This window comes from Protopterus annectens, chromosome 3.part1, assembly GCF_019279795.1.
Source record: "Protopterus annectens isolate FY-2018-M chromosome 3.part1, PAN1.0, whole genome shotgun sequence".
In the NCBI taxonomy this organism is placed as follows: Eukaryota; Metazoa; Chordata; order Ceratodontiformes; family Protopteridae; genus Protopterus; species Protopterus annectens.
In genome coordinates, this window is record NC_056732.1 from 1,061,841,559 (window position 1) to 1,061,865,052 (window position 23,494).

A 23,494-nucleotide genomic window follows, 5' to 3' on the forward strand; every position below is an offset into this window, starting at 1 on the left:
CTGGTAAAGCTTAAATATTTTACCAATACATGTAACTCTGTATGAATTGTAGACAGAGTCATTACTGGCCGCATTGCAGGTGCTGCAAAGAGCACTTCTGGCTGACATCAAAGACTGAAACAATACTAATTTCATGAACTTTAATTGTACTTTGACACTTTGACTTAGGAAAGGGGTCCATTCCCATCATGGTGTTAGAAACCCAAAGGACTTGGAGAAATTAAAAGGGAGAAACCATAACTGCACTGGCATAGCTACTGGCACAAGGTGTGCCCATAGCTATGTCATGCCTCTGGTGGTAATATCTATTTTCAAATGTAAAAATGTTATTCTCCAAAACCATATCACAGAGAAATATAAGAAGATCAATCTGCCTAGCATCCAAATCACTTCTCATTTCAAAAAAATCCTTGAACAATAAAATATATTGCTGATTAGGTATCACTGTAAACAGTGATACAACATCAAGTGTTACCAAAAGGTAACTAGATGGGTTAAAGGCCTCTAGGCTACATGTTAAAGACCAGGACTTTGAGGAATTTATTGTGACCCTGAAGGATGATTTTGAGGATAGGGGTATAAAGGGACTGAGATAGCTAAGAGTATGTGTGGTGCCTGCCAACTTAGGAAGAGTGTTGGGAGACCTTATTTTATGACCCCCACCCGAGACCCACATAGACAAGTTAGAAGAGACAACACCTTAAGAACCCCCTATGACTTTTTCCCAAAGTCATAAATAAGGTCGCTGATGTAATTAAAGAGAACTGGCATATTTTAACTTCTGATTCATCAATTGAAGCATTAGTTGGCACATCTCCTAAATTTTATTACAGGAATATGGCAACTTTAAAGAGTTTGTTGTGTTATCCAGACAAGTTGGGCTCTGGACAATGGGGAGAATGTGGCACTTGTAATTTCTATCAGTATGTCAGAGGGAGTAATGAGTTTGTTCATACATAGACAGGGAAGAAATATTTTTTAAATGTTATGGCTATCTCTGACACCATGAACGTTGTTTATTTAGCTAACTGCAAGCAATGTAGCTCATTTTTTGTTGGCAAAACTTACCCTCAGTTTCGTGTACTCATTAGGGACCATATATATTGTATTAATAAAGGTAATATTGTCAATGCCTTAGCTAAACATGTTCAGATGCAGGGTAATGCACATAGGTTTTCTTTAATTGTATTAGATGTTATATATGAAAATGCTAGGTTATGCAACACTGAAAATGAAACAGAGAGATGTGAAGCAAGATGTATTGCCAAACTACGTTCTCATATGGGGTTAGGCTTAATGAATTTCTACCCTTAAAACCTCTTTTAAAATCCAGAAGGAGAAGGAAACAGTAATGTTTACCTTCCTTTGCTGGGTTCACTTCTTCGGTGAGTATAGCTTTAACTATTTAATTCTTTTATTAGTTTTAGCTCCTGATTTGTTTGTGTATTATAACACTGTTATATAAATGGTCAGTGAAGATGCTGTTTTATTATGGTCTGAAGAAGCTATGATTCCATAGCTAAAGTACTTGCCAGTTTGTATATGCATTAAACTTGGATTTATTTTACCTGCTGCCTGCTGTTTGCTGCCTACTTTACTTTTGGATATTTTTTAACTTTGACTGCTTTGTTTCCACACTGGTGCTTTTTTCTGTAGTCAGTTTTGGTTCCTGGCTACTAGTGTGGTTTGTCTGCTGGTGGAATGTTTGTGTTTTATATTTTGATTTAAGTTATGATAAATAGTAGGATGAGTGTAATTTCCACAAAGGTAAATAGTATGTTTTAAATTTCAGAGTTAATCTAAAGGTGTTCATGAGATTAGCACAAAGGCACCTTACACAGACAGAGTGGCAACAAAAGGTCTGACGTGATCGGGTATTAAGGGTCCAAGAATGTACAGTCTGACAAAAGACAATGGTGCGTACTTCTGCTGAGCTAATTATGTTACATACTATGTGGGAAGCCATTCATGATAGTTTAAAGAGTATATAACATCAATTTCATGGTAGAGTTGGCAGGCACGAGGTGAAATCTTCAACTAAATCATGTCAGCAAGATATAGTCATATCATTATAGTAAGGTTCTAGTACTTAATATCTGCAGTGGGTCACAAGAGGGATCAGAGATTGTATCTAGTGGTAGACCTCCTTAGAGAAGCTCCAACTAATTCTTCAGCAGATGAGGTAGTGCTGTCACCAGAGCTTCCCTACGCAGGTTCATGAAATTCATTGAAACCATGTTCACTATTAAGCCAGGATATTCCCTGCTTGTGGAATATCATGTAGTCACAGAATCCCAGTTACTAACCAAACAGGCTGCTTACAGGTTGCCTGAGTATCTCAGACTCACCACACATGGAGAATTATTGAAAGTGCTAAATGTTGGGCAATTCAATAATCAAGTAGCCCCTGGGTTTCATCAGTAGTGCTGTTAGCACCAAAAAAAGGAGGGTGAATCAGACTCTGTCCTGACTATCAAAAAATCACACCAAAGCAGATGCATACCTCATGTCCAGGACTGATGAAGGTTTAAAGCAACTGAGAGGGTCAAAGTAACTTACCACTATTGACCTGACAAAAGATTACTGTGAGATACCTGTAAAATTCACAGCATGGAAGAGGACAGCCTTTGTTACCATGGTTAAGGCATATGCGTTCAACATGGCAAATGGCCTAGCAACCTTCAGGAGGCTGATGAACTGCATTCCATGTAAAGATGGTGAGTAAGCTTTAGCCTATATAGGTGATTTTGTAATTTTTAGTTAACCTCAGCAGGAGCATGTGCAGCATGCCAGGGAGGTGCTAGGTAGATTAAAAAGGGCTGGGTCAACTATCAGGGCAAACAGTTGTCAAGTAAGAATGGCAGAGGTTACTTACCTTAGTCATCAGGTTGGAGATGTTAGGATTCAGCCAGTGCCTACATGGTCTACCCCCATTGTCAGAAAGGCAGGAAAGAGAATTCTCTGGAAGAATGTATTATTATAGGAAGTTTATCTACGCACACATAGCTACTCTACTTGTAGTTGTTACCTGGAGGAATAGGTCAGATAACATTATCTGGACATCAGCCTGCAAAAAGGCATTTCAAAAACTTAAGGAAGCCACGCATGGATGCCCTATAATAGCCAGTTTTGATTATTGTCAGGAAGATATTCTGGAAGTAGATGCATCATATAACAGGTTAGGTGCTGTACCTAGCCAGTTCTTTTTCAAAGGTTGAAGAATATCCACTTATTTACCTGAGCTATAGATTATAGTCAAGAAAAGCATCATATTAGCCCATAGAAAAGGAATGTATGTAATAGTGTAAACTATCTAAAAGCTATAACCTTATATGCATGGTAAAAAATTCACAGTACTGACATAACATAACCATAAAAGTAATTGCATAAAGCAGTTTGAGAAAACAGCCTACTGTTTTACATAGAGTTTGGGGTTGAAGTCCTATAATCTAGTATCCAACATAGAAATGGTGTCAAAAATACATATAAAGATGGCCTTTCTGTGCAAATAACCAGGTAGTGTAACTTCAGAAATAAATTGTTTACCCCAAACATTGTTTATTGAGGGTTTTAGCAAAACTTGCTTGAGTTTAGGAAGGACGGAGATGCATGAGGACAAATGTCATAAACTGAAAAAGGTTACTGTTTCTTTTCTGGAAAGGAAGAGAACTAACAGCATTAAAGTTTTATCAAATTAAAATGTGTGCAAATAATTAATTAAAAGATAAAAGTAAAATCATCATTTATTTGGCTTTTTCAGTAAAATGTAACATGCAAAAAATGGGTAAAATGGTAAAATACAGCATTTGTCACTACTGCAGTATACTACAACTTAAAAGTAATGAATTAGACCTCTTCTCCCCAGAGGTATATAAAATTCAAAGTAAAACCACAGGAAATCCTGGACTTACAAACAGAATGATAATTCAAATCATTTAATTAACGGAGCTCCTGCAATCAGCCTACTGGATGCATATCTTTGGAGACACAGCCGAAGCTATAGTATGTTATCAGTAAAGACTCTGAAAATTCTAATTTAGACTTACAATCCAGAGACAGTGAAGGCACAGTGTGTTTTTAGCCAGTAGCCAATATTTTCTAGTTTAGTTACTAGAAAGTTTCAGTTTTAACATTATTTATCTGTTTAAACATTCTATTTTCATTTCCTTGCACACGTTCTGAATTCTTTTCATCTTTAGTGAAAGAAAATGCTTTAACTTATTTAGTTCCAGAAAGACTTGTAGTTTAGTATTTGAATGATTGTGGCTGATGTTTTACTGTTTAGCTTAAGGGTTTATATGTTTCACTGGTAACTACAACTGCATGATATCCACCCTATGACAGCTGAATGTTCATAGCTAATAGCTACCATTTTAATATTTAAAGGTTGTTTTATTTAAAGGGTAAACAGCAAGGTATATTCTGTTTTCTTAGTTTTAACTAACTGGTGATACCATACCACGTGTGAGAAAGAATGGCATTAGTGTGGGAAAGTTATCATTGCTCTACATAGTAAATAACATTTTGTGTGTATGTGCATGTGTGTGTGTGTGTGTGTGTGTGTGTGTGTGTGTGTGTGTGTGTGTGTGTGTGTGTGTGTGTGTGTGTGTGTGTGTGTGTGTGTGTGTGTGTGTGTGTGTGTGTGTGTGTGTGTGTGTGTGTATATACGTATGCATGTGTAATGTAAATTAAAATAAAATAGTTTTAATTACTGTCGGTAAGAATATACTGGATGGCATTGGGCTCAGTCTTAGCTAGGTTAAATCCTGGGAAGGCAGTGATTATAACTTTGGTCTGCATCTGTACGATGTAAATCTTATTCGAGTGCAGCAGGTGTTAGTTAAGACCAATTACCTTTTGTATGTTATCTGCTACCAGTGATAGGATTCAAACCATACATGCTTGATTCCTTTGCACTTGAGTACTAATGGTCTATTTTTTGTGAGTAAAGCCACAGCCCATGTCCATCACCGCCACCATTAATAAATATATCTTGTATAATCAGTAGACCATGCCCATGTAAGCAGCATTAGCTTATTAGAAGACTGACTTATGTATTCTATGTAGACCTCGCTGTAGCATCGGACTTAGGAGGCTCCCCCTTGGTTTGCATTGTTACTTTAGCATTAGTTATTCTAACAGACTTTTGAACTACTTTTGAATATCTCTTAGCAGGGCGGTTACAGACTTTTCTGAGTTTGTAAGCATCAGGATTTTCTAAACTTTTCATCAGTTTTGTGTCATATTTGTTATCTGCTCTTGCCAAAACCCAACCTAACTCTCTCATCCCTTGCTCTCACCCCTAATTTCTCTGTGCTCTCCTGATAACTCACCTTCTGTTCTCCCCCTTTTACATCCCCATATCTAACTTCCTAATTACCCCAACCTTACCCTGTTCCCACTCATCATTCTTTTCACATACCCAGCCCTCTCACCCCTTATCCTAACACTTAGAGAAAACTAGTACAGTGCTTTAATTCCCCTCAGCATTCTATTTCCCATGCTCATTCTTGTTTAAACCTCCCCAGTACTATAGGCAAAAGCTCAAGCTACCATTTTATGTCATTTCTATTCCTTCTATGTACTACCTTTGTCAGCTCTTTACCTACTTATATTTTTATTTCATATTTTTTATTCCAGGGCTTGCAGTTTATCTTATTTTTGTACTGTATTTTTGAGATTTTTGTGAACCTATAATTACTACCATATGTCTTCAATACTCATTTACTGCATTGCTTGCTGACTGATTTCTTTTGTACTGTATTTTATATTTTTTTTCTTGGTATCTATAATTAATTCTATATTTAGTGTCTGCCATGTATCGGAAGTTTTCTGTACTTTGTGTTATTAATGCTTTGATAATGTGTTCTGTATGGGGCTGTTCTCCCAGGGCCTCCTCTGAAAAAGGGCACATGCTGAGTAGCACATACCCAGTTAACAAATGTCAAAATAAATAAATAAATAAATATTTGTCTGTTTTAGAAGTACCTGACATTGTAAGTTTGTGGTGCACATGATTATAAGATGTACTGTACACAAACTTATCTTTATTTTGCTGTTCTTTTAATCATGAGCATACTGTAAATCCTGTAGCATTCAATATCCACACAGGTGGGAGAGGTTTCAAACAACTGGATAATGACATTTTAATTCAATGTAAAGAAGCAGGTGGGTGAATAAAGGCAGAAAATCACAGCCAGTATGCAAGTAAGTCCAGTCACTGCAAAAATAAGAACAAACAAGTAAAATAGAAGTCACTGGCAACTTGAGCAACTGATAATGAAGTGGTTCATTAGACTCATACAACTTTTAAAGCTGCTAGTAAAATGTTTGCCTAAAACAAGGCTTCTTCATTCATATCAAACAAAAGATGCTGTCTACCATTTATATAATATCAAAGTGGGTCACATGATGACAATCAGGCTCGTTGGTGTATGTCTTTGAACAAAGGCTTTAAAGATACATGACCATTCAAACAAGGTGAAATATGTGTACTTAATGTAAAATCCAATTAAATTCTTCCTTTTCAGTGTAATCGCTTATATTACCCCCACGTATATTATCATCAACTACTCTTAAAATTGAAAATTTAAAACTATGTCCAAAACCATTGTCTCTAATGGGTTTATATAGTGCATTTGTAACTATTTCTCTTCTAATTTCAGCTAGGTGGTTACAGATATCATATTTTAACTTCTGGTTCATTTTAGCCACATAATATGCTTGACATAGAATACATCTAGCCAGATAGACAACATTTCTAGTTTTACAATTACCATATGCATTAAGTCTGAAGATCTTTTTAGAAAATGGATGAGTAAAACATTTATCACAACAAATGAAATTACAGAAAGTACATCTTCCACATTCGGAGGTGCCATTCTTAGTTGGTTGTGTCTTCCTTGATATATGTGTCTGCTCTTTATAACATAACAACTGCTTCAAACTTCGATTATTCTGACAACTGAAACATGGTCTCTTATCGGCTACCATCTGGAATTCTGGTATATCATTTAGGATGTGCCAGTATCTCTCAATGATTTTCTTAACACTGGCAGTACTTCAAATACATGTTAATATGCATCGAACTTTACCCTGTGAACATCTGTTCAGTAGTACCTCTTGGCTAGTTTCTGAGAACAGTGGCTTAGCTATGGTAGATCTACAGCTCTTAACATCCTTACAAATCTCCAGTGCTTTCTGCTTATTATAACCTCTATTAACAAACTCTGCAGCAGCGTTCTGTAATTGCAACTGCATGTTCACATCAATCGTGTTCAGCCTTGCAACTCTAAAATGCTGATTCCTATCTACGATGTCAAACATAGACTGCAGGTGCATACTGTCACGATGTAAGTATGCATTTCTCTTAGCTAGTTTTCTATGTAAATGAGTATTTAAAATATTGTTGATGCCTCTAAACACTATGTCCAAAAAATTAATACTCTCACTTGATATTTTTTTTTTTTTGTAAATGTAGAAAGGAACATGTGGATGATAAATATTTATAAAACATATTAAAGCTATCATTACTACCTTTCCATATTAAAAACAAATCATCCACAAATCTATGATAAAAAAATCACATTCCTTGTTAGATCATTATGTCTGGATAGAATCAAATTCCTTCTCATATAAACATAACAATATTTCCATAACTGTTAGCAATGGGGGTACCCGTTGCTACTCCTCTCTTTTGGACATAAAGTTGTTTTTGAAATAAAAACACATTGTTCGACAGAACCATATGTAATAAGTCACATAGCAGATTAATACACTGTTGAGGACAGTCAGTAAAATCTAGTAAATATTCTTTCACGTAAGAAACTCCAATGTCATTAGGTATTACAGTGAATAATTAATCTACATCTAAAGTTACAAAAATACAGTCAGTAAACTTTACATTCTTAGACCAATCATATAATTGCTTCAAAAAACATTTGTGCCATTAATGATTGTCCTAGACTTTTCAAATTCCACTCTTATTTGGCTTTCTAAAAACTTAGATGTGGGTTCAGTTACCCACCCTCTAGCAGATACTATAGGTCTAAGTGGAAGCTTAGTAATAGATTTATGCAGCTTAGTAAGCAGATAAATAAATGGAATGATGGGTTTGCTCACCATTAAATAATCAAATGTATCCTTATCTAGCCTGTTTTGCTCAAAAATTCTCTTTATACTGTTTAACACATAGTTATAATGAAATTACATTCATACCTTGTAAGTTTAGTATAATCAGCACTATTTAACAACATATTCATGGATTCGGTATAAAAACTAGTGTCTAAAACAACTACCCCTCCCCCTTATCAGCATTTTTTATAACAATGTCTTCATTACTAATGGATTTGCTATTGGCACTTTGCTCACTTCTAGTTAAATTAAAACAAAACTTATCAATATTTTGATTATTGTATAGCTTATAAATCTCTTTTTCCACAACCCTTTTAAACACTTGAATTAAAATATAACTTTGTGGAATAAACAGACTAGACCACTTAGATTTATTAACATAGTTCATTACACTATTACCATATAAGACTTTTAAATTTAATGTCCTAGGGGTTGAGGAACCAAGACAAGATGACACAAGCCTGTAGCACATGAGCAAAAAATAGTCAAACAAGAATTAAAGATTTAAAGAATTATGGATAAAGTAGAGACATGAAAATTAATGATTAGAGATTAAGATAAAGCTAGACCAGGCTAAATAAAGTCAGCATACAACAGCAGCTCCAGAGAACAGATCCTGAAGAGATAACTTTCAAATTGTAAGAGTGACAGAAAGACTGGAGGGTAAGACAACAACATTTGTTCAGGTTTGATTCACTAAGTTGATCAAAGAGTGTTGAAGGCTGGATCCTCATGCTGACAGAGCACAATGGATAATGAAACAGTGATCTAGATGCTAGGGGCAGGCATATCATTGTTAAAATACATTGCCTCCAAATGGATCCTTAGACAAGCAGCCTTGAAGATGGGTCTAAATATGGAGAGTAAGAATGCTGTAGGTCTTTCTGTCTTTATTGTTTGAACAAGTCATTGACCCAATAGCAGTTAATGCAGGAAAAGTAGTAAGTCATCTGGTGTACCCGGCAAGTATAAAAAAACTAAGTGGCAGGAGAAGACATAATAAGTAGTAGGAATGAATAACACTGGGGGGAGGGAGAGGAACACCAGTGGATGTAGTACAAGTAGGAAGTGAAGGAAAGTGGAAGTATATGATGCCACAGCAGCAAACAGCATGGCAAAGACAGCAGAAAAGGCAGGCAAAGATACCTCTAGTGGAAGAATAAGGCAGATTCTCAAAGAAAGCCCATTGGAAGTGCAAGAAGAAGTGGACAGGACTGAGTCACCAGCTAGTGTTTTAGTGGGGAATAAGTAAGGTGACAGACGCAATGCATGCCCGCCATTGGCAGAATGGCATGGAATGGAAAGAAGAATACAGGAACAGTTCACCATGAAAGATCATTAAAGAAAAAAATGAAGGCCACTGTGGACTGACCATGAGTACATGAGGGGAGAGGAGGAAGTGATGAAAGAGTGAAGTGAATTGAAGGAGGTGGTTGATCATTAAATTCCATGAGGGGAGGACAGACGAAGTACAGACATAGCCACACCAAGGCATGTATTAAAAACATGAAGAATCATCAGGTGACTTGCAACAAGCCACCATATTCAAACCCTGCAAGGTGAGCTAGACATGTAAATGGAACCCAGCAAGAGTAGGAGTTAGTGTAAGGGAGGCCCAGATCAACAGTACTTCACTATGTGTATTTTTATGTTTGTTTCCTGATTATCTATCAGTTGAGCAAGAGAGATGAGAGAAAAGATGAGAAGGGGAACACGGCAGAAGACAAAGGGCATAAATGGAGGAGGATGGTGGATAAGGAAGAGAGTGAAAGGGAAAAGAAGGCAAAGAGACAGAATTATGGACTTAAGTCTGAGGTAAGACTTTATTGTTTCATGAGTGGAAGGGACAGAAGACTCCACTGTGGATATTAGCACAGTAAGTGACCAAAGGGTAAACAAAAAAATTGCTGTGATATTTTTATTTGCAATATTTTTGGCCAGTTGTCCATACTGAGAGAAGGTAACTTCCAGGCTCAGTGAAGGGTGGGTGGTAGAGCAGTGGGTATGTTTGTGGGCACTGTAAATATTAGACATATTATAATGCTGAGCAGCTATAAATAACTGAGGAGGGATAAACTCCAAGCCTGTTGAAGGGAACTCAGTGGATGCATGTTTATGGAGACTGTAAACTAGAGTCAGTTTTGTGTGCAGTAGTACCTTCTATATAGTTTGAGTGAAGAAATAGGAATCACGCATGCATGCTCAAATGTAACTATATAAAAATCATTTTTATTCAAAGCCATATTTTTTTTTGCATACAGAAATTTGTTAGAAGGTAGGGAATCCCTTTTTTTTGGTTAAGAGTGGAGAGTAGGGTAGAACAGGTAGCATGGTAGAGGAATTTAGCCAAAGGTCTTCTGAGGGAGGATTATCTATGCTTAATTTCTGATATAGAACTGATTCATTCATAGGCAGAAGATAGGTAAAACATGAATCAATGAGTATAGAAAGAGCTGTTAGAAAATTATTTTGCAGTGGTTAAATTATGTACTCGAGAGCAAACCCAGCCCAGTTAAATTGTATTATGATACCCAAATAATGAAATGTTTTCATGGGAACCAGGATCTAAGAGTTTGAAAGTAGAGAAATTATGATGGAATAATACTGGATGCTGGAGGAATGGGTGGTGGGTGTAAAAAATGTGAAAGGAGAAAGATAACTATACAAATAAAACAAGAGGGAGATTAGTACCTGCAGAGTAATGTCCAAAGGTACTGTTAAGGCAGATGACCTAAAGCAACATTGACCTATTATATCTGGGAAGAGTGAACATTGGTGTGCCCATGTGGTATGTCCAAAGACCCTTGGAGTTCAGCTCCTGAAGGAGGAGGAGGAGGAGGAATGCATGGTGGAGAGTTGAAATGTAGAGAATCTGAATGATTTAATAAAGAAGGAGACAGTTTTGAATAGAATCAAACGGGAAAAATTGGATATAATATACTTACAGGATTTAAAGTCATCAAGAAGAGATGGTGAAGATGCAAAGGAAAGGCTATAAGTGGGTAGACGCTGACTGTTTTCCATGAGGTGGGAGAAATGAATAGGTATATTAGTGAAGGAAGATGGAGGGTGGTGATGGGAAAAGTGATTGACAGGGACAAATGATTGGTTGGTAGTATGTATAAACACTTTTGGAGACAGAGTGGTGGTATTGAGGACATATTATGGTCCAAATGGGGATGAACTGGAGGACGTGATAGGATGTGTGAAGGCAGTTGAAAGCTGAGGAGGAGAGTAGACATGGTAACACAGGTGGGTGCCTTAAAAGTAGTGTTAGAGCCATGGATAGATATGCTCTATGGAAAAGACGAGTTTAATGGGAAATGTCAGAACAGTTTATTGAAATGTAAGAAATGAATAAGATTGTTAGATGTTTGGAGAGAGCAAGACAGTTTACACTTGACAGACAAGAAAATTAACAAGCAAGTAACCTGCATAAACAGTTAAGTAATCTGAACAGGTTATTAGTGGATGATACAACTTTACATGAGGTAGACTTTATAGATATGTATGAAAGAGTATCATATCACTGTTTAATTATAATGCTTTAGAAGGGGGAAGGACTGTTTGTGATGGTATCAATGGAAGCAAAATAAGAAACACTACCTAACCTATATATAATTAATCACAACCCATAACCTACAGTAATACACCACCCAGAAAAATGCTTTGGACTGCAAAACATACTGCAACCCCATTCAGCAATGACATCTCTGCATTAAACCCACAGATCTCTCTTAGCTAATTTCAAATTAAATAATACTGCTAGTAAATCTCTTTACTCCAATTACACATAACTATGGAACTCTGTCTCACTCAAAATTAAATTAACAGACAAAAAAAGTTTTAAAACCCACATAAAACAGCAACTAAGTAATAACTGACTCTGTCCATGCACCATACCTGGTTAATGCAAAAACACAGACTCCACACTTATTATTTAGTTTTTGTTTTTAACTCCATCTCTACCCTTTTTAATTTTTCTTCTCAAGGTCTCACTCCTTCTTTTCCCTTCCTTCTTTACCAAATGCTGACATAAATCTCCATACATTTCTTACTAGTCTAAATCTATACATTGATTTCCTTCAAATTTGTTCTCTTTTTCCCTCCATTCTCAGGATCTCACTCAACTCTAAATACTTCCTTACTAATCATTCCATTCACTTCTTTTACATCCTATTTTTCTAATCTATTTCAATTTTGCCTTTCCATTTCTTAGATGCTTTTTTCAATGAATACATAGTACCTATTTACATACATTATTTTTATTTCTATTTGTGTATGTTGTTCCCAATATGCAAATATTTCTAATTGCATGTTATTTCTAATCTGCATGTTATCCAATGGACAAATATCTTTTGCTGCTATTACTATTTATGCTTTCCTTGTGACAGAGCACTAAGTATAAAGAATATATGTAAATACATTGCTCTTGTTACTGTCTTTTTAATCTGTATGCTAAATTTAACATTTGTGGAGCTTTTCACCCTGGGTCTCCACTGAAAGTGGACTTTTCTAGTTAACAATAAATAAATGCACAAATAAATAAATAAAAAATAAATGAATAACGGGTCTATTCTCTTTTGCAGACTGACTATAGACCAATGTTGGCAATGATAATATCATAGGTGCTATTTTCTTGAGTTGAAAAAAGATAGTGCTACTCTTTATCACCAGATAGCTGATGGGATCGTGACATGCCAGATCTGAAAGGTCAGTTGTCTTTTGTCGTTGTGGGTAGAGAGCTTCAGAGAAGCTCAAGAAGGTAAATGCAGAATTCTCTTCACTTTCTCCTTCCTTTCCAAGTCTGTGCAATCTCAAGTTTTACAATGCTGGGGTGTGGGGTTCCCCCATGTCAGTTGGTGCAGTGGGCCTATCCCATTGCAAATGAGGTTTATGTTTTGAGACCTTGGCAGTGTTGGTGTGCAGCCTCACAAGCTTTTAAATGTTTAGGTTTGAATAATCACTTGATGATTAAACAAAGCATGCTTATCTATAATGAACCCTTAAAAAGCTTTCAGTAGAGTAAACTACTCCCCATTGTTACAAAAATGTTCAAAGTGTGACAGCTCAGGTGAAGCCTCAGAGTGGTTTGGAAATTAATTTTCCAACAGAACTATTAGAATAGTATGATATAGCTATAACAGTCACTATTAAAGAAGAGGACCCAAAGAGGTCCATACTTGGTCCTCTACTTTTTTTTTTTGTTATAATCATCTTTGCAACCTGATTCTGCTTAACTAAGTACTATACACAGATGGTATAGTTATGACAAGATCTCATAAAATACTCAAACCCTAACTAAGATTTTACAAGATGCTTTTATGCCAGTTTAAGAGTGACTAGCTAAAAAGAAGCTAACAGTTAATACAAAAAATATTATAATAACTATGTTCAGTATTCCACACATGCTGCATAAAATTAATATGTTAAATATTACATACCCAGAAGAACTTCTTTACCATAATAAAGCAACAGAGGCATGAGTGTATAAATTTAAATGAGTGTCTGTCCTTTCACAGTCATAAAGAAATACAAAATGACTAAGCTCTAGAATAATTACAAATAGCCAACAAATTCTCTTACGTACTACCTAGTACCTAGATCTAGAACCTACATTAGAATGGTTTATCATTAATTGTTAACAGCAAACAGCAGAATAGGCTCAAAGGCACACAAATGGCACGAAATCCAAGAGTCTTGTACGGAAAAAAAGGCCTTTATTGTAGCAGAACTGCACCAGACAGTAAGCGCTTTCACGTTAAAGTAACGCTTCTTCAGACTTCAATGTTAGATGGTAAACTTCAAACATTTATATACTATAGTTGATAGAAGCTCAATTAATCAATCAAACAATTGACTTAATAAATATTTAAAGTGCCAGTGCTCAATATGCATGATGTACAACAAATATTTAAACATTTAAAAACATAAACCATAACATTATATAAAAAACTAAATATTATCTTAAAACTACATTTATAAACACATTAAAAACAATATTGACTAACTTAATGTTTAAAAGCCTTAGCTGCTAGGAAAGGTTTTAGTGTAATTTTATCATTTAAACCATGTATGTGTGCCTGGAGTCTAAGGATCCACCTATTCTCTACCTCCTCTGTACGATTCTTAATGTTCCCTAATCTACTATCAACCTTGACCAATTCTAGAACTTTAAACTTAAAATGATGTGTAAACCCTTCATCCATAACATGTTTTGCTAGAGCGTTAGTGGTAGAGAATAGGTGGATCCTTAGACTCCAGGCTTTTAAACATTAAGTTAGTCAATATTGTTTTTAATGTGTTTATAAATGTAGTTTTAAGATAATATTTAATTTTTTATATAATGTTATGGTTTATGTTTTTAAATGTTTAAATATTTGTTGTACATCATGCATATTGAGCACTGGCACTTTAAATATTTATTAAGTCAATTGTTTGATTGATTAATTGAGCTTCTATCAACTATAGTATATAAATGTTTGAAGTTTACCATCTAACATTGAAGTCTGAAGAAGCGTTACTTTAACGTGAAAGCGCTTACTGTCTGGTGCAGTTCTGCTACAATAAAGGTCTTTTTTTCCGTACAAGACTCTTGGATTTCGTGCCATTGGTGTGCCTTTGAGCCTATTCTGCTGTTTGCTGTTTGCTGTTTTTGCTCTACAAAGGCACTTTACCCAGCACAGGTGACTGTTTTCTTTATCATTAATTGTTGTTCTCTCACCATACATCAGCAAGCTGCACATCACTGAAACCAAGATTCTGCATTACACCAGTCTCTCTGACATTAAAACAACATTCCTACAAAACCAGAATCATTTTTATGAAACGTTCTAAAATTTAAACTATTATATGAAAGTTACAGCCCATCTCTGCAAAATAAGCTCATATCTAAATTCATAATATATTCACTGAGGGATAACTCAGAAAGAAAACCAATAAGACCCTTCCTTTGTTCTTACACTGGAGAAAAGATATTCTCTGAAACAGGCCCTGCAAATTAAAACAACATATTTCATGCATTAAGGAAAAGTAATAATGTCATCTTTAATAAATATCAAAGTTATCAGTTTTATCTGAGTTGCACTAATCTGGGAGATGTTGCCTAAAATATGTTTTAGGAAGGTGGTGAAAAAAATCTCAAAATTGTGTATCTAGGCAAACATTTGTGCAAAACCTAAGACTTATACAAACATAAACTGAACAGATAAATGAGGGTAGTGATGAAATTTATGCCTAAATGGAAAATCTGACAATAAAAATGTTGGCCATATAGAAAATGGTCCCTTTCAGTCTGTGCAAATAGTCCCTGTGAATTTCAGATACGAATATAGGATGAATATTCCTGTTGCACTGATTCAATGGCCAAGCACTACAACAATATATGATATTCTCAGATTCTTACTGTCCTCTAGAGATGCTAAATTCATGTTGTCAGTTTTTTAATATAGCTCTCTGTTTAAGAGATTGCTGTTTAAAGCTCATTTCTGTTTTCGGTGTATCCTTTTCGCTGGCAGTGCATTATAGTTACTTATCATTCATCGCTGAAGACGCACATTCTTATATTCTCACCCTCCACAATCATGCCCTAATGTTTTATCTTCATTGTTTTTTAAACAGTACTTGCACCTTGTAACCAATATTATGTTTATAGGATTCAATGTTTCTGTCAATACCTCTGGAGAATGGTCTCAGGATTAAATGTGATCACTACTTTGGTAACACTATTAAATGTTTCCTTCCAGATATAACTGTTTCAGAAAGCCTCATTTCCTGTTTCACTGCCCTGCTTGTTTGAAATCTGAAGTTTGAAGTCAAGATTTTACTATAAATTGTTGAAAGACTACTGAAGTGTACAAAAAGGGAAGTAAGAAAGCCATTAGTCATTATAATTAAGACATGACTGCTGTACTTAAAAACCAGAGCAACAGGAATGTGTCAGAGACTAGACAAAGAGGAATATTGGTAAGATATGCAGAATTATATGATGCAGACGATGTGGAATCAATAAAGGATTTACTCGATAGACCAGGATGTGAAGTCTGTGGAAGGCAGATGAGACTAGTAGAGGAAATCAGGAGGCTGTGGGGAATGCTAAGCAAAAGTGTATTTCTGCCATGGAAATGAGAAACATGAGAAATAATCATAAATCACTTGATGTAGGGTATTGTGCAGAGAAAGTTAGCCAAAATGCACAAATTAAATGAAACAACAAAAAACAGAAGGGAAAGGAAAAATAATACGGTTTGTCTGGTACCAGAAAAAAAAGGAATAGACCTACAGGTGAAGCTGGTGGTGAGGAATGAAACATAGAAGGCAGAGGTATAGCAGGTTATGCATCCTGGTCATAACAGACCATGTATGGAACTCTGAAAATTGTCAAGTGTGATAAATGTCCTATAAAAAGAAAGGTGGAATGCAACATATTGTATAAAGTGGGCATTGAGGGAATGGTGATGAAGTGATATTGAGAAACAAGAAAAGGGAAAAAGTGGACGTAGATGTAGAGGAAAATAACACTGTAAGTGGTATAATACTGACGCAAGGAGGTTTTACTATGGAAGGTTTTTCAGGTGGGGAAAAAAGGGGTGAAACAAGCAAGCTTTGGGTGAACAGCATACAAGGACCTATTTTATCCAGGGTAGATTAGCAACTTCTAGATATATCAAAATCAAAGTGTAAAAATGTCACACAGACAAGCCACATAGAAAAAAACTACAAGACATACTCAGCAAAGCTAAATCTTCATTGTGTAATACCTTAAACCTCCTGTAGTGGATGACTATGGGATCTATGCAAATGAAGCCTTATGGCCATATCAGTATTTCAGCTACTTGGCTTCTGAATGCCCATGCCTTTTTATTTTCATATTTAAGCCTTTACTATTGCATTCAATCCAAGAAAGCCCATCCCACTAGCTGTAGACTTGCCATGCTTCGCCCTTTTTTCTGGGCTTTTTATTGCAACATAAGTGGATTGCATGGCTGCACTTTAGAAGCACAGACCTTAAGCAAAACCTAATACCATAACATAAGGGTAACTGCAAAATATCCTCTTTGACTGTTGCTAGAAAATGATGTCCTTCTTGGATGTGATTTCTGTCTCACTACAATGTAAGTCAAAAAAGAAGATAAAAACTAGTATGTCATGGAAAAAAAGAATAGTGCAGATTACTGCACCACTTTGTAGAGTTATGCAAAGTAGGGGATTGCAGAAATATGGGATACATGGAAGAATCTGGACCGTGTGCCTGAACATGGTTATGTTTAACTATGTGAGGGTAGTACATGTTAAAAGGTGGACTAGGAGAGTATTTAGATCAAAGTCCCAGTAAACTGAAAGTGGGGATTCGGGAAGAAATGTAGTACTATTGAGGTTGCAGTTAGGCACCTAAAGAATACATACAAAGACAAAAAAAAAAGAGGAAGCAACCAAAATAGAAGGAAGTAAAGCTTAGGTGGGTTGTGATGATGAGCATTGTCAGGAGTCTAAGAAATAAAATGAGTTTGGTGCATTCAGTGCTTAAAGAAGAAGCATAAGAAATTAGGTACATTGTTTTCAGGATTCAATTGTGATATATATAAATAAATAAATATATATATATATATATATATATATATATATATATATATATATATATATAAAACAGGAAGGCATTATGCAATGATGATAGCAGGAGCAGCTGAAATAAAATGACCCAAAAGAAAAAAAAAAAGAACTCAGGGCATGAGAGAATTTATACTATTTGCTGAAACGTAGGACATTACTAGGCATGCGGTCCAGATGACTATTAAGGAGCCTAGCTAAGTCTCCTAATTTCTCTAGAGTACTGTTTAGTTAAGTAACTTGCTCAGAATCATACAGTAGGCAAACAGAGGCAGAGGGAATCAAACTCTGGACTATAGAAAGCAGTTTAGTAACAGATCATAAGATTAATTTTCTGCACTAGCTACCATATTTAAACCATCTCCCCTTCTATGTGCTACAGGAGTGCTAGAAGAGTGGAGCCACAGGTTCCGATGAAATGTGAGCTCCTACCCACTTCTACTGTAAAGAGAGAGGGACAGTGAACTAAAAGAAGTGTGTTGGAAGGTGGAACATGACCAGAAGTGGAGGGCAACAACAGGGAAAGCACCACCACGTCAGGAATGATGGATGGGAAGCAACAAGTTGGCAGCAGTTATCATATGCTGCAGTGTAGTTGGCAATCCTTGCAGGAAGAGCAGGAGGAACGTCAAGGACACTTGATAGAGATTAAAGAGGATATGGATTCCATCTGGCAGGCAGTTCACTGTTGTGAGGACTGCTCACAAAAGGGTTGTTTTATTTCTGCAAAGGTCATCATGCTTTGATCAATACTACATCAGCACCCTCTAAATGGAAAGGTGGCAGCAAATGATATTAAGAGAGCTCTGTGGTGAGCAGAGACATGAATATATAATAGGAATGCTATCCTGTATCAGGAAAATAAACTAGTGAATGAAAAGAAGGCAAGCAGCTTGGTTAAACAGGAAGATCAAGGGACTTGTAAGTAAAAGGGGCATAGCACACAAATAGAGAAAAAGTAAAGGGGAGAGGAGACAACATATTTATGAGATAGCAAAAATGAAACCAAGGTAATCTAAAAGGCCAAGGAAACAAGAAAACAAAGAGAGGGGATACACCTATGATAATTGGGGAAAAAGGATTTTTAGATGCTGCAGAGACAATAGGACATTATCAAGTACTGGAGCACTCGAAATTGATGGCGTATGAAAAGGCTGGAGATTTGGCAAAAATACTGAATACATTTTTCAATCACTATACACAGAAGAACAGAAAGTTAGACTGACAGAATGGGATGGGGAGATGAGGGTGCATGAAAGTAAACAGACAGAGGAGTGACCATGGAAGAAATACAGGAGGAACTCAGTGCAGTTTAGGAAGCTAGGACAAGACCAATGGAAAAACTACTTCCAAGTGACCTTTCAAAAGTTAGAGAGCCACACTGGAACCTAAACTACACAGGCTGTCTGTAGAAATGATACCAGTACCACTGAACTGGAAGATGACAACTACAGCCCTGTTATTCTTACCTCTGACCCAGACAACTGGAATGAAATAATGTAAACAGGTTACAGGAGTCACTGAATGCTAGCAGCTGACAAATGCATGCTTTCTTGCAGAAAGAAGCTTACCAATTCTTCTTGCACCATTTCTGTGACTGTTCACCACAGTAGTGGACAAATGGAATCCAGTGTGTGTGTGTGTGTGTGTGTGTGTGTGTGTGTGTGTGTGTGTATAGCTCTACTCTTTGATACTGTATCACACAGCTTATGAGCAGAAAAGTACTTGACATGCAGTGCAGCCCAAATTTGTGAAGCAGATACAAAATGTAATAAATGAGATGAGAGAGACTGATTAGAGCAACTGGTTTTGGTGCAGTTGTTTGGGGACAAGTAAGGAACTGCAATGTACAGTGCTGACAATGTTCATGTCTAGTCAACCTATTTCGGATGTCACATTACCAAAAGTAAAGTCAGAATCCATGTATAAAATGAAAGGTCAGTTCTGAATATATATTATTATTATTTATTTCTGATATACTAAGTATTTTGAGGACTCATTAATAAGTGTGCATGATACAGCTTTTATGTTCATATACTAAGGAAGTTGATTAATTCTGTTTGCTTATTTTGCAAATGTTAACTGTTATTCTATATCCAAGACTAAGTTATCAGATTTTCCCCGTTCACAACTTTGACCTCAAATTTCATTATTTTTACCATGTATTTGAGCATGAGTGACATTACTAAATCCTTAGTAAGGCATGATAAATACTGTCTCTTAAGTTATTATTCTACCTTTTTAATGGAATAAATTGTTTACCTTGGACAATGTACATTTAAGTAAGTCACACAGTAAAACAAGAAATCATTTGATTGAATAATGTAACAAGATGCACTTGCCCTCTCTGCAAATTCTCCTATATTTCTCTTACTTAAAAATTCTGTACTTTAGAGAAATCATTGCTGTAATTCAAGAGATAGTTCACTCTTAGGTCACTCAGGGTTTAAAATGCGACACACTCTCATGCTGTGGACAGTCTAGTCCTGCCAGGAATTCTAAAACAAAATGACCTTTTAAAATAATTGTAATCCATCCCGGTTAAGTTTCTCGTCAGTTTATAGGATACACAAGATTTTGTTGCTGTTTTGTGCAATTTGGCATTCAGAAAACAGTATGTCCGATTAGATGAATAATGCGACTTAAGAACACTGAACTAAAGTGCTGTGTAACTTTAGCCACTATGTAGACCAGAAACCTTAAATGCCAGAGTGGCACATGCACTTATTTTCACCTTTGGTAATAATAATTCTGGGAAAACAGAAAACATTTTGTTTCTGAAGTTGCCAGTGTTTGAACACTAAACTTGTGTGACAACAGCCACTATGCCTTTTACAATTTCCCACCACATGCATCATAAAACTTGAATCAAAAATTTTCCTTTAAAAGTTTTGCGATTTCAGCTAACTAAATATAATGTGATTCTTTTGTCTGTATGACAAAAATTATAGCATTGTCACAAACTAATAATCACATAAGGCTTTTAGCTGGTGGAAAATGCACAATGCCTCATGAATCACTGTACATGTAACAGCAGATTCTTAGACCTGTAAAAATAGCCATTTAGAGGGTGCTGATGTAGTATTGATCAAAGCATGATGACCTTTGCAGAAATACAACAACCCTTTTGTAAGTGGTCCTCACAAACATTTGGTTCAAGTTTAAACCAAAGCTGCAGTTTATTTGCATCCACTGTACCAGTATGTCATATTGCCATTCCATTCCTAAGCAACAGTTTATTCATAAATAAAGACAAAATAAATTGCAACCAGATCACCTGTTTGCAACCATAATCTTTTTACCTAGTTTGCAAAACAGTACTGTAGTTATCCTTTTACCTAAACCTGTCAAAACATACTAAGTAATTAATTTATGAATCAATGTGTCAATTTCCAGCAAACATGGTGCAATAGAATGCACAGAAAAACATGTGATTTCTACCTCACAAATTCTAGAAAAAATACTGGGTCGGGGTAGTCACTAAAGCTGAAGCCACTATAGTGTCCAAAGGCCTTTTTAATATAGGATTAGTTATACTTCAGATTCTGCATGACCAAATTAATTTTATCTGAGTGCTGGTATCTCCTCATTTCTTTATTTTTCATTCACATCAAGTTCTTTTCAGTTGTACTAAAACCCTTTTCTACTATACAATATTCTTATCTTTTAAATATCTTTATTAAACATGACATTTAAAAGTTACATAATGCATCTAGAGTAATACAAAAACATGCTAACACTTATTTTGTTATTCTCATTCAGTTTACATTTTAACAATTTTCATTCACTGCAACATTACATAAACTGCTCAGTTCCTGCCTCCCCTTAAAGTCAGCTCCTCCTAAACATTGTTCTGCATGCGATGTTCTCAAATAATTCATTAGTCGTTTTTTTTGCAGAATTATTGTGTCTGGTGTTACTTACCTCATCAGCTTTGCTTGTGTAATCTGAATTTCGCTTTTGTAAACATTTGATTTTATTGTTTTAGCATGCCTCTGTTATTTTATGCATTCTAGCTAACTGTTGACTTGATCAATACATTGCCGTCTGCAAAACCAATATGTAATCACCTTTCATGCAATTCCTTCATATTATGGAAGAGCTAAGCTGTGGTAAGATGTCCTCTGCCACATATCAGCAAAACCATATCCTTGACTAGATTTGATTTGGTGTTCAAACTTTGTATGATGACCTGGAAACTTGTATCAAAACCAGTGTTTTGGTAAGATCATTGTCTGATTTATTTCAAAATTTAGTTTTTTTTGGTATGATTTCCTAGTATTATGTGCACAAAATGTTAAGATTTCTTCAAGTGACATGACTATTCATTTGCACAGCTTATTTTGGAATATAGTATACAAAATCTGGAGCAGTTGCTTCTGGTATACAGCATGACCATTTCCTGTATCTGTAATCTCTTAGCGCCATTGTACGCATGCATGGTGAAAATGTAATGGGCTCCATAAACATTTATAAAATCAAAAGTTTCCCTGACCTTAGAAGACTTGGGAAGAGTCTGAAGGCAGATGGATGGTAAGTTTTGGTTGTATAACCATTAGCGATTAAAATTGTCATGTAAGGAGGCAAAGACTTGTATATAACAATTGTTAGGCACCTCTGAAAATGCTGCTATGGTTGAGTCTTGTGCTACAGTAGCATTTTACTGTTTATTTATTTTTTTCGGAGGGTAATCATTGTATGCCATGCACTACAGATCTATCAGGTTATCAGTTTCCCTATAAGGGTCGACAAAAGTACTAATAGACAATCTACTTTAGACTGCATTCTCACTACCAGGTCAAGCAAAATAAGTACCTCTTTGTGCTTACCTAACAGAATCATAGACCACCTACCAACACTGAGACAACAAAACTGTATAGACAAAAAAGTGCTATATAACCAGGTATCCAACCTTTCTACACTTAACAAAGAAAGTTTTATCACGGACCTTACCCCACTGAAGTATATTAATAACTATGCCTCTCAACAATGCTGATTCTGCATTAAACACAATATTACTCAATATTATAATCTATCACCAGTAAGAATAAAGAGAATCAGATCAAACTATCATCATGGCTTACAAAAAGAAAGTAAACTAGTTATGCTGCAGAGAGACAAAGCATGGAAAGATTGGTCCAAAAACAAAACACAAAATACTCTGCACAATTTTATACACCTGAGGAATCTTGCTAAACATCGAATTAAATTACAAAAGCTGCAGCACAGACAGCATGGCTGCTCAGTTTAACACCCATTTCATGCAAATAGCTCTTTAGCTCTTTTCTTACTCAAAGTTAATCCTTCACCTCCTCTGAATGCTCCTGCAAAACAAATAAACTACTCAGCTACATTCACCCTTTAACCTCTCTCAACCTCATGTATCAGAAAATGTTTTTCTCAATCTAACAAATGCTAAATTACTACATAATGTCTAAGAAACAGGATCCATACAAAAAGTATAGAAGCCATCTCCCATGGCATAAAAACGCTGTTAAAAGAGCCAAGAAAAGCATTTTAAAATATGAAGACTAGTAAGAAAGCGACAAAAAAGAGGGACTTCAAAAAACAGTGGGAGTGAGGGAACAAATGATGCTATGGTTACCATTCAGTAACAATGGAAATGGGGAGAATATGTAAAGGATGAAGACTGTCTGTGGAAAGAAGCATTTCAGCATAGCTGGAGTATGGGAAAGGGAGACTGTAGAGGGAAACTATTAATCCAGTAAACAAAATGGGTGCTCAACTTATTAAA